Consider the following 13,470-nt stretch of genomic DNA (forward strand, 5'->3'; position numbering starts at 1 on the left):
CCAACTTCCTTCTTTACCTTTCTATGATGCTTAAATCACATTTCAATGCTATTATGTGACTGACAAAAATCACCAGTGCTAGTTTATCTGAAGATTATACAAACATTTAGGTGACTGTCTTGCCCGTGCTATTAACCATCAAATACATGGTGGTTAAAATGCGAATAATTTTCTAATGTAATTAAGATCATAGATTAGAACTGAGGAGGGACCTTAGAGGTCATCTAGTCTAAGCCTTGTATTTTACATATAAGGAAATCATAAACTGAGGCCCAGACACTAATGACTTGTCCAGGGTCACACAGATAGCAATGGGCAGAGGAAAGATTCAAATCTCTAACTGAAACCTAACTCTCTGATCCCAAATCTACTCTTTTCTCAACCACCACACTGTATCTTTATCTGCTCAGAGAAGTTTTGACCAGTCCATCTAACTTTAATCTGAAATCTTCATATATATTGACCTCCTCCATAATTATCACATGCTACAAAAAATGTCTTTCTTGCAGAGAAGGGTGAGATACCAAGGAAATCTAGGTGATATAAAAACAAAATATAGCTATTAAAGTCTATTTAAAAAAATAATGACTCTAGTAACATATGCTGTAGTGTTTAAACTTGTAGAAAACTCATGCATCTAGATCCTGGGGACCTCAGTTAATTTACCTGACTGATAGAGGTCATGATTTTGACCTTCTTCTCTTATCAGCACATCTGTGCTTGAAGGCACATTTCTTCCTAGTGAAAGATTGGGGTGGGAAATGTAATCTTTAAACAATAACTTAATTTCTTCCAAGGCTCTTTCTCTCTAGGATATGGGGAAAGCTCTTGGTCTAGTTTGTGCTCACAGCCCTTAAAACCATTTTCAATTAAATTGCCAAAGCTGATATTGGAGAAACATTCCAATCATCAATGCCAGTGCCAGATTTTCCCTAGTTACTCAATATCTAGAGCTTAGAGCTATTTATCTACATTAGGGTACATTTTCTTGAACTAAAAGTAAGATTTGACATAAATATTTAGTCGTTCCATCGCACAAGTATGCACTTATTGAATAAATTAAGCAATTGTTCCACCTTTCCTATTTCTTATAGAACTAGTCATTTTGCAAATTTTCCTATTCACTTTCAGGAATTAATAATACCTTATCATTTTTAAGTGCTTTCAAAATGCATTCATACCTATGAGATAATTTTTATTCAACAGATCTATGAGTTAGACAAGGCAGCCTGACATTTAACCAATTAGAAAAAATAGAAATTAAATAATAATAGAGTTTATCTTTTTATTTCCAATCTATAAACATGGGCAACTGAAAGCTAGTCTTCAAGAAGAAGTATTAGGTGGGTATTAGACTGGAAGTAATCGAACACATCCAAATACTTAGATATATGGGTGTCTAGCCAGACCTAAGGGGTGGACTAGGTGATACAGTTGATAGAGTAGCAGGCCTGGAGTCAGGAAGACTCATCTTCCTGAGTTCAAATCTGGCCTCAGATTAGCTATATGGCCCTGGGTAAGTCACTTAACCCTATTTGCCTCGGTTTCCTCAACTGTAATATGAGCTTCAAAAGGAATGACAAACCACTCCAGTATCTTTGCTAAGAAAACCCCAGATGGGGGTCACAAAGGTTGGACAGGACTGAAAAGACCAAACAACAATAACAACAACAGCAGCAGCAGCAGCAGCAATAGTAAAAACAACAAGTATTTAGGGTAGTTAGGCAGCGCAGTGGATAGAGCACAGGACTGGGAATCAGGAAGATTCACCTTCCTGAATACAAAACTGGCCTCAGACACTTATGAGCTATGTGACCCTGTGCAAGTCACTTAGTTTCCTCATTTTCTGTCTCAGTTTCCTTATCTGGAAAACGAGCTGGAGAAGAAAGCGGCAAACTGCTCCAGTATTTTTGCCAAGAAAACCCAAAATGGGGTCACAAAGAGTCAGGCAAAACTGAGCAACAATAGCTAGCCATACCTAAATGCCCAGCCAAAGAAATTATGAGTGTGTTCAATGATTCGGTCACAGAAGACCAAGGTAACAACAACAGTAGTAATAATGGCAGGAGAAAAACAACAAAAACAAAACAATATTGTCACTACCACCATCATCACCACTCCTCCTCCTCCTCCTATTACTATTACTGCCACTAGTAGCATTAATAATAATAATGATGATGAGGATGATGACAATAAGGATGATAAAATAATACTAGCTAGAATTTATATAGCACATTAAGGTTTGTAAAGGACTTTTACAGATATCATTTTAATTGATCTTCACAATAGCCCTGTGAGATAGGCTCTCACATTTTACAGATGAGGAAACTGAAGTCCAGAGAGGTTAAGTTGCCCAAAATCATACAGGTAGCTAGGTGAATGATACAGAATTGGAACTAAGGTCTTCCCAATTCCAAGTTCAGCACTTTACCTCACTGCCCTAGGTGAGCATCAGTGATGTGGATAATCTATTACACTAGAAATGGAGTTCTGGGCTTATATCTCAGTTCTTATTTTTTTCACTTCTCAGAATTTTCTATCCTTGTCCATTAGCAAGTGAGTTACCAAAAGTTTAGCTAAGGTGGTTGTCTAACTCACTCTCCCTGGACGTCTTTGGGTATATTCTAGATAACAGTATGCCAGGTAGGCATCCCTTTGGGGCATGTGTTGGAATAGATGGCCACTGACCACCTCCAACTTTCAGATTCTGTGATTTTGTTTCTCTTCAGAATCTCCAGTAGCTATTGGTGTCTGCTACAATCTTATTTTATTTACATTATTTTATTCAGAGAGAATTTTTTATGATGCTACTTTTTATTTTTAGAAACTTAAATTGGTTCACTGATGCCAACCCAAGGGCTGATTTCCTTGCTTTATATCCCTTAAATGATATATGTACTGATTTGTATTTTACACTTTTTAAAACAGTTTCTTTAAGTGTTTACAAATATTTTAATTTTGTATGATATATATTTGGCCATAGATTATGAGCTTCTTGAGGCTGAGAACTATTTCCTATTTCTTTCATATTTCTCATCATTGATAAACATAGTGCTCAGCAAATAGTGGGTTACGAGCAATCAATAAACAAGTATTTATTAAGCACCTATTTCAGCAGTGCCAGTAACTGCATTGGGTGCTATGAATAGAGAAACTATGATGGAAACACTCTTTTCTTGTAAGGAGTTTCTTCTATTTGGGAAGACAACAAATACTCACACACACACATATATACATACATATATACATATATACACATACATACATCAGGATATAAAAAATATAAAAGAGGAATTATAAATAAATAACCAAAAAAAAAGTAAATTCAGTTTGGGAAGGAAGACATTAGCATTTTAGGGGATAAATGGTCACCAGACAAGAAGGTACTTGTATGATTTAAACAAGTCTCTAGATAGGATACATACAGGATACATACGTGTACATACACATACATACATATGTATGTATATATACATATGTTTCAGGTATGCTTATAAAACTTCTGTGACAAATAGGGAAATTGACAGATTGGAAATGTAAACGTGTGTGTGTATATATGTATATGTGTATATATACACATATACATATGTATGTTATATATATACATACACACACATATATACATACATACATACATATATATTCTCAAATTTCACAATGTTGGCAAATGATAATCCATCAACTATAAACCTGTGAGCTTGAATTGATTATGAATTTTTAAAAAAATCTATTACATTTTGTTGAATAGATAGTTTGTAAATCCTCTGAAAGGGTGATCACCAGGAACTATTATAGGTAAACAAATAAAAGGCAAATTAAACTAACTTCAATTTTTTAAATATAAGAGTTGTGAGGATGGTGAATTAGAGTGCATCTGAGTTTCTGAAAGGCATTTGATAATGTTTCTCATGATACCTTTATGAACAACAAAATTAGGATATAAGTATATGTGTGTGTATACATATATGTGTGTATATGTATGCATGTATGTATATATTAGGTGGATTAGTAACTAGTAGAACAACCCAAATAAAATAATGTTAATTAATGAATGAAGCCTTGTCAACTTAGATGTGAGTTTTATACAATACAATGGTCTTGTTTAGGTTTCTTTAGCAATCAATCAATCTAAACACATTTATTAAATGTCCCTTGTGTACCTGAAACTGTACTAAGCTCTGTCAGGGCCTTAAAGGAGCTTGTATTCTAATGGGGGAGATAATACGCAAATAGGTATTCGAAATGCAATACAGATTTGAGGCATTCTTGACCAGGAGGGTCTTGGGGTAGGGAGGAGGAGGAAGTTGCTGGCAGCTGGGACCACCAATATTCATAGATAAGGTATCTGGAGTTTAGTCAGAAAGGAAACCATGAATTTCAAAAGGTGAAGATAAGGAAGAAGTTTTGAGGGGGCGGGGAAAGACAGGATCATGAGAGATGAAAAGTTGTGTCTAAGGAACAGCAAGAAGGCCAATTTAGCTAGATCATTTTTTTGTGTGTGTGTGAGATGGGGAATAACATGAATTAAGGAAGGAAAAGTAGGAAGGGGCCAGGTTGTGAAGAGTTTCCAATGCAAGGAGGTTTTATTTGACCTTACAGATAATAGGGAGCTACTTGAATTTGAGTATGGGAGAGACATGACCAAACATGAAATTTGGGGGAAAAAAATCACCTTGGCAGTGGTATGGAGGATGGATGTCAGTAGGAGTGATGCAGTTTAGGGGTTCAGGGGTGCTGTGGCCCCAAAATCACAATACGTGGTTCCTGCCCAAAAGAATTCGACCCAAGCCTTCTTTCAGCCAAAGACAAGGTTTATTAGAACATCCCTCACATTGGGCAGACTCTTAAGGAGTCTAAACATGGGTAAGCAGTGGCTAGATTATAAGAATCTAAACATCTTAATGGAGACAAGATGGACCTTATATACAGAAAGACTGTGGGAGGGATCTGGGAGTGGCCAAGTAGTCTAGGAAGTAATAGAATTCCAGGGACCTGGACCACATGGCCAAGGGAGAATGGAGAAGTGGCCTGAGGCCATAGGGAGGTTCACAATGAAAGGTCAGTTGATGGCCTCAGGGGAACACCAGATTTGGCCGTGTGGGAAAGTCAGGGTTTTTCCTTTCTGGGGGCCCAGATCCCAACCCCATCATTAGGAGTCTAGAAGCTGGAAGACCAAATAAAATGCTATTACAATAATTTAGGTGAAAGGTGATGCTTACTTGAACTAAGCCTTACACCTACACAGTGGCGGCAGCGTAAGAGGAAAGGGGCATATTGGAGAGATATTGCAGAGATGAGATCAGCAGGCCTTCTCAACATATTGAGGAAACCAGGATGACTCAGAGGTTGCAAACCTCAGGATCTGGGAGGATGGAGTCCTCTATAATAATGGGGAATGTAGGACGAGGGGAGAGTTTAGGGGAAAACATGATAAGTTTGGTTTTGATATGTTTAGTGTAAACTGTCTGGATAACTGGACATCTAGTTCGAGATGTCTGAAAGGTAGCTGGAGATATGAGATTGCTGGTCAGCAGAAAGGATGGGGCAAGATAGGTAGATTTGTGAATCATCAGCTTGGAGATGGTAATTAAATCCATAGGAACTGGTGGAGTTGCCAAATGAAGTAGGGTAGAAAGAGAAGAATGTCCACGACAGAATCCTGAGGGACTCAGATGCTTAGAGGACATGATCTGGATGAGGATTCTGCAAAGCAGATGGAGAAAGAATGGTCAGATGGGTAGGAGGAGAATTAAGAAAGAGTGTTATCCCAACAACCTAGAGAATAGAGTTCTGGGAGGAGATGGTGATCAACAATGTCAAAAGCTATAGAGAAGTCAAGGAGAATGAAGACTTAGAAAAGGTCATTCATTGGCTTTAGCAATTGACTGACTATGTGGGGTGTCTAAGATTTAGGAGTCAAGGATAATACATTGAGAAACCGAGGAGACTTGGATAGTGGTTATCTCAACAGAAATAGTTATGTTCAGAAGAGGGCTACACTTTGCAGAAAAAGAGAATGAATTTTATTGAGTTTGATATGCCTATGGAACAGCCAGTTCTGAATGTTAAATAAGCATCTATGAGTAAAATAAAGTTGTTCCCATTTATGGATGCAAAAAGTTGTGATCAGAGTAACTAACATGTTAAATAATAGAACTAGGATTTTCAAAGTTATCTGTATGACTCCATAAGAATTGCATTATAATAAATATCAAATATTGAATGTAGGTTCAAAAATTAATTATTCAAGTACAGGAGGGAAAGACTTCACTTCACAGCAGTTACGTTAAAAACAAAGAGAGTTAAAAATCAGCTGTGTAATAGAACTGCCAAAAAAACTAATGAAGGCTCAGGCTGCATTAATAAAAACATATTGTCTTAGACAATGGAAGTAAGATTGCCATTGCACTCTACGCTACCCAGATCATTTCTGAAATGTTTTGTGCAATTATTTTTTATATTTTTAGAGGAAAAAAATTAAAATGGGAACATCTTCAAGATGGTCAGGATAGTAAGGGGACTGAAAATTATGGAATTTGGGGAATTACACCTGTTTATCCAGGAGCCAAACAACCTTTGCGATACATAATAGCCTAGTTAGCTAGTTTGGTGAAAAGTCATTTTTATTTTAGAAAGTCTTTTCTTTTTTTTAATTAATTAATTAATTTTCTTTTTAAAAATTAATTTATTTTGATTTATCAACAATCATTTCCATATGCTTTTGAGTTTAAAATTTTTCTCCCCCTTCCATCTACCACCCTCCCCTAGATGGCACGCAATTTGATATAGGCTATATATATACATTCCTATTAAACATATTTTCACATTAGTGACATTGTAAGTAAGAATTAGAACCAATAGGAGGAATTACCAGAAAGAGGAAACAAAACTCAACAGAAGAAAAAAAATAGCAAATAGTATGCTTCGATCTGCATTCAAACTTCATAGTTCTTTCTTTGGATGTAGATAGCATTTTCCATCATGAGGCCTTTGGAAATGTCTTAGATCCTTGTATTACTGGGAAGGGTTAAGTTTATCAATATTAGTTGCTGCACAATGTGGCTGTTATTGTGTACAACATTCTCTTGCTTCTGCTCATTTCACTCAGCATCAGACCATACAAGACTTTCCAGGTTTTTCTGAAGTCAGCCTGTTCATCGTTTCTTATAGCATAATAGTATTCCATTACATTCATATACCACAACTTGTTCAGCCATTCCCCAATTGATGGGCATCCTCTCAATTTCCAATTCTTTGCCACAACAAAAAGAGCTGCTGTGAATATTTTGGTACATGAGGGTCCTTTTCCCTTTTGTATGATCTCTTTGGGATATAGCCCTAGAAGTGTAGAAAGTCTTTTCAATGGTAGGAATTATAACCCTTCTGCAATTTTTTATGGTATGTGATTATTTTCTACATCTTTCCATAAGGTTTGCATAAAGAAATCCAGTCCATAGGAAGCCATCTTCTAGTTCCTTTATTAATCTCTTTCACATTATAATGTAATTCATTGAAAAGCCTTTGTAGCCCTCTAGAACTTGAAGAAATGAGTATGATATAATCTATGAATAGTAATATTTGGAGTACTACACCATTAAAGAGGATTCTTTCTTTTTCTGGGACGCTCTACAAAATATTTTCTTTTATTTTCAAATTTATTTTTAGTTTTCAACATTCACTTTTAAATATGTGTGAATTCTAAATGTTTCCGCCTCTCCCCAAGATGGTATGCAATCTGATATAGGCTATACATGTACAATCATATCAAACATATTTCCACATTAGTCATGTAGTAAAAGAAGAATCAGAACAAAAGGGGAAAGCCACAAGAAAGAAGAGAGAGAGAGAGAGAGAGAGAGAGAGAGAGAGAGAATAGTATACTTTGATCTGCATTCAGATCCATAGTTCTTTCTTTGGATTTGGATAGCATTTTCCATCATAAATCTTCTGGAATTGTCTTAGATCATTGCATTGCTGAGAAGAGGTAAGTCTGTCAAAGTTGGTTATTGTACAATATTGCTGTGACTATCTACAATGTTCTCCTGTTTCTGCTCACTTCACTCAGCATCGGTTTATGCTAGTCTTTCTAGGTTTTTTCTGAAATATGCCTGGTTATCATTTCTTATGGAACAAGAGTATTTCACCACATTCATATACCACAACTCGTTCAGCCATTCTCCAATTGATGGACATCTACTCAATTTCCAATTCTTTGCCACCACAAAAAGAGCTGCTATAAATACTTTTGTATTTTTTATGATCTTTTTTGGGATACAGACTTAGTAGTAGTATTGCTAGATCAAAAGGTATGTACATTTTTAATAGCCCTTTAGGCATAGTTCCAAAGTGCTTTCCTGAATGGTTGGATCAGTTCACAACTCCACCAAAAATGCATTAGTGTTCCAATTTTCCCACATCTTCTCCAACATTTACTATTTTCCTGTTTCGGCTGTCAGCCAATCTAATAGGAATGATGTGGTACCTCAGAGTTGTTTTTATTTGCATTTCTCTAATCAATGGTGATTTAGAATATTTTTTATAGGACTATAGATAGCTTTAATTTCTTCCTTTGACCATTTATCAATTGGGGAATGACTTGTATTCTTATAAATTTGACTTAGTTCTCTATATATTTTAAAAATGAGGCCTTTATCAGAAACACTGGCAGTAAAAATGTTTCTCAGCTTTCTGCTTTCCTTCTAATCTTGGTTTCATTGGCTTTGTTTGAGCAAAACCTTTTTAATTTAATGTAATCAAAATTTTCCATTTTGCATTTCATAATGTTCTCTATTTCTTGTTTGGTCATAAATTCTTCAATTCTCCATAGATCTGACAGGTAAACTATTCCTTGCACTCCTGATTCACTTATAGTATATCACTGTTTATGTCTAAATTACCCATTTTGACTTTATCTTGGTATATGGTGTAAGATGTTTGTCTATGTCTAGTTTTTGTCATACTGTTTTCCAGTTTTCCCTGGGTTTGTCTTGGCAGGTAGACTTACAAATATTTTATATTGTCTACAGATACTTTAAGTGGAATTTCTCTTCCTATCTCTTGTTGCTGGGCTTTGTTAGCAATATATAAAAATGATGATTTATGTGTTTATTTTATATCCTATAACTTTGCTAAAGTGATAGCAATTTACATCAGATATCTCTCACTTGATTTAAATACTCAGCAGATTATTGGTCAAAGTTTTATCTGTCAATGTATCTGTCATATATTTTGCATAATCTTAGTGAATTTTTATGGAGACATATTTTAGAGAACTCTATGAGTCTAGATTTCATTCTAGTGAGTCATTAAAAATAAACATACACTGCAGGATCTTATATTCTCCTGTATTCAAAACATTGTTCTGTGAAAGACTTAATAGTGGTTGTTATTATTTTTAATTTACTAAATAGGATAGCATTATAGCTAATGTGGAAGTTACACTGAGCATATAGCTGGGACAGATTTAGTTTAATATAATGAGGAAATTTTGAACAATTCCTTCTCATCTAAAAGAGAAGAGACTGTCTTTAAAAATGCTAGTTTATTATAATTATAGGCATTCAAGAAGAGTCTATATGTTTACTTCTCAGGAATGGTAGAAAAATAATTCTTGCTTTTAGTAAGTATATAGGATGACCCCTAATTTTTCTTCTGATGCTATAATTCTGTGAATTCTATGTGATTTCAGTTTTCTTTGCAACTCAATAATAATATCAATAAAAGATGAGAAGTATTTAGGATGAATATTATACTGCTGCCATACCTTTTCTGTGACCATGTAGTTTAGTGTCTGACAATATTCTGGGGTGGCTGATTTTCCTGGATGTTGCAATGATATGGCCTGTCTGATTCACAATATACTGCTCTCTCTACTGTGGAGTTCTACAAGAAAGTTATTAACAGTTTTTCACAATTTTATTTACTAGGAAAATGAAATATTCTAATTTTGTATAGACAATCACATACACACAAAATAAAGCAGAATTAATTGATTGGTCGAGAATTCTTCAGTGGCACATTTATAAAGTAGGGGGAAAAGTGCTTAGTTGCAATTAAAGCATGCATAATAATAACACTTTTCAGGAAAATAAATGAAGAGGCAATAACCTTCTTAACCCCATTGTTATACATACTTCTGAAAAAATCTAAATTACAAACTAACTCTAGATATCCCATTATCTTGAGATCTGTTTATCCTTGCAGACTAATATTAGCAGTTGCAAAATATTTATCTGACAGTTTTTACCACTCACAGAGGTATTTACTTGTTAGTACTTTAATAATTTTTTAGAAGTAATTTTGAGCAATTTTGAAGATAAAAAAACTGACCAACTTAGTTACCATATACCCTATTTAATTGTCATCCTGCTAGTTTCTCCACAGGTTAATTATGTCTATAGTTAAAAACAAATTTACCCTATCCCACCTTTAAACTCAACATACCCATTAATCTCATTGCATTTCTGCAGTTTAGATTTTTAAAAACCTCTTAGAATTTTTACCTTTCTTCTTCAGAAATGCTAGATTGGTTGGTAATGAGTACTAACTAAATAATGAATTATTGACGATCTGTTATTTAAAGGAAAAAGGTCAAATGCTTCATAAAATAATATAACCATAGATTTAGAGACAGAACAGACCTCTGAGATAACCTAGTCCAATCTTCTCATTTGTAGATATCTTAATTTGATAATTTACAGTGAGGTAAACGTAGTATCCATGTAGTATCCTATTCATAAGGGCACTTCAGTATTGATTGTATAAATGAGGACAAAATTAAACCTTGCTGTACTCCAGGCACATTTTTTTACATGACTTGTTGACATTGATAGCCAATGTATTCTGTATCATAACTCTTAACTTTTGTGTATGGGCACTAAGGAGATAAGAGGCAACTAGGTGACACAGTGGATAGAGCCTGGATGTAGTGTCAGGAAGACCTGTGTTCAAAACTAGCCTCAGATATTTACTAGCTATATGACTCTGGGAAAGTCATTTTAATCTCTGATTATCTCAGCTTCCCAACTGTAAAAAGGAGATAATTGTCACATCTGCCTTGCAGATGGTTGTAATGATCAAAGAGGATAATATTTGAAAAGTACTTAGCACAGTGCCTAGCACTTAGTAGGTGCTTAATAAAGGCTTGCTTGCTTCCTTCCTTACTTCTTTCCCTCCCTGAGGCCTACTTCAGAACATCAAGTTTCTGGCCTTGGAATTAAGCAAAGGTATTACTAGGCATACCCAGCACCTGGGCTCATTCAAATGAGTCAGGAGAAGGAAGGGGGAGTATCCTCCCAGAGTCATCTGCATAGTGCTTCATCCTTCAGTGGTTAAGAGAGCATCATAGGTTTATCCCTGGAAAGATAATCAAATTTAGGTATGGTCATGGGAGTGGCTAGCGTGAAAGGACAGCCCATTCTTTCTCTGCTGTCCTATACCAACCACCCTCTTCAATTGTCCTCTCTGGGAAAGCTTTCTCTGACCAAATCCCACCAAGATGTAAGCCAGGAAAACAGAAAGAAAAGAAATGTTCTGAGTCATGCTAAACTAAATGGGCTCTCAAATCAACCATGGAGGAGGACAAGTAGGTGAAATAAAAGGCCGGTGAATATAACAATTCCCACTGTCCACCCTGCTCCCCCATCCATAAACATGTATAATGGCAACATGGAGGAGATACTGAGATAATAGCTGCCATGGGGAGGAACCCTATATAACACCATAAGGTCGGCCAAGGCAGGAACTCGCCTTGTGTGTGGTATTGGGAGAAGGGAAAGGAAATTCCTATATGATGAGTTCCCAGTTTCATGAGTTGTTTTTAATTAACTAGGTTCTATACAAATGAATGATGGTAAGTGCTATGAAAATGTAAAAGGAGCAAACTTTAAAATTCCCAATGACAAAATGTTGATCATTCTTTCCTAGTTACACAACCATGAAACTCATTTGGGAACTGAACCTGATGGGTGAATATAAGTAACCTTACCTGACTTGCCTCACTAAATGTAGATACAGTAACAGTAAGTCTATATCAAACATATCAAACAATAAATAGGAACCAAGAAGAAAAATAATTTAGAAGACAGAGAAACACATACAATCCGTACAGTTGTCTTCTGAATTATCAAGTATACCACACAGCTGTTAGAATGGAAAATTGTAAAGAATCAAAGCCATGCTGGAATTCTATCTATCTATGTATATATAAATATATATACACATACATATATGTATAAATGTAACGTTAATACTAACATCAATAATGCTAATGATAATAATAGTTAACATATAATGCTTGCTATAGATCAGGCATTATACTAAGCATCTTACAATTATCTCATTTGATACTTACAACATGGGGGAGGGGAAGGTAGGTGCTATAATTAACCCCATTTTACAGTTGAGGAAATTGAGATAAACAGAGATTAAGTGACTTGACCAGGGTCACATGACCTGTGTCTTAGACCAGATTTGAATTCAGGTCTTTCTGACTTTAGGCAGAGTGCTCTATCCACTGAGCCACTTATCTGCCTACATAATGCATGTGTGTATGTATATGTGTCAATATTTACCCAAACCTATTCATTCATATAGCGTTCCATCCTTTGTATAGTACAATTGGATCCATTATGTCATAAGACTTTGTGAGATGGTCAGGGAGGATCATTAGATACAGATTATAGGTAAGATGTCTAAGGTTCTGAGAAGTTAAAGGAGATATTTTGTTATAAGGGCCTGATGCTGAGCTTAGAAACATAGAACTTGAGTTAGAATGTTGCCTCTGTCACTTAATGCCTATTTGACAAGGGCCTCAGTCTCTTCAACCTATAAAGTGACAGAGTTGAACCAGATGACCTCTAGGATCAAGTACAGCTCTAGAGATATGAATATGAGTAGTCTGTCAGTTGTCCACACAGGAGCTGGTGGCTGAGTCCGGATTAGAGCCTAAGACTCCCAACTTTTGACCCTGCGCCCTTTCACATGCTGCTGGCAATCCCTCAGCCCAGTGCTCGTGGGACCCACCAACTCTGACTGCTCTAGAAATACAGAAGTCCAAAACAGTACTGGTATTCAATGAGAAGAAAAGCATCTGTCATAATCAAGAAAGTCATCCTATATACACCCCTTGTTTCAGTAAGAGGGAACCCTTCATTATGCATACTAATAACGAAGACTATTGTTAAAATGCAGATATGGTGACATTAGTAGGGAAATGCTGATCTAATAAATAATTTACACTTTGGCTCTGAGTTATTAAGTAGAGCCAGTTGTGATGGTGCATGCCTGTGGCTGCTGTTACTGGGGAGGCTGAGGCTGGTGGACAACTTGAGCTCAGGAGTTCTGAACTGCATTAGGGCTAAAGCCTATCAGGTGCCTGTACTAAGTACAACACAATTACAGTCAGCTTCCATCCCTATCCCTCCAAGGTCACCCACCTGCCAACGGAGGGGAAACTGGGCAGATCAGAAA

This window comes from Vombatus ursinus, unplaced genomic scaffold (genome assembly GCF_900497805.2).
Source record: "Vombatus ursinus unplaced genomic scaffold, bare-nosed wombat genome assembly UNPS02014816.1, whole genome shotgun sequence".
Taxonomy (NCBI): Eukaryota; Metazoa; Chordata; class Mammalia; order Diprotodontia; family Vombatidae; genus Vombatus; species Vombatus ursinus.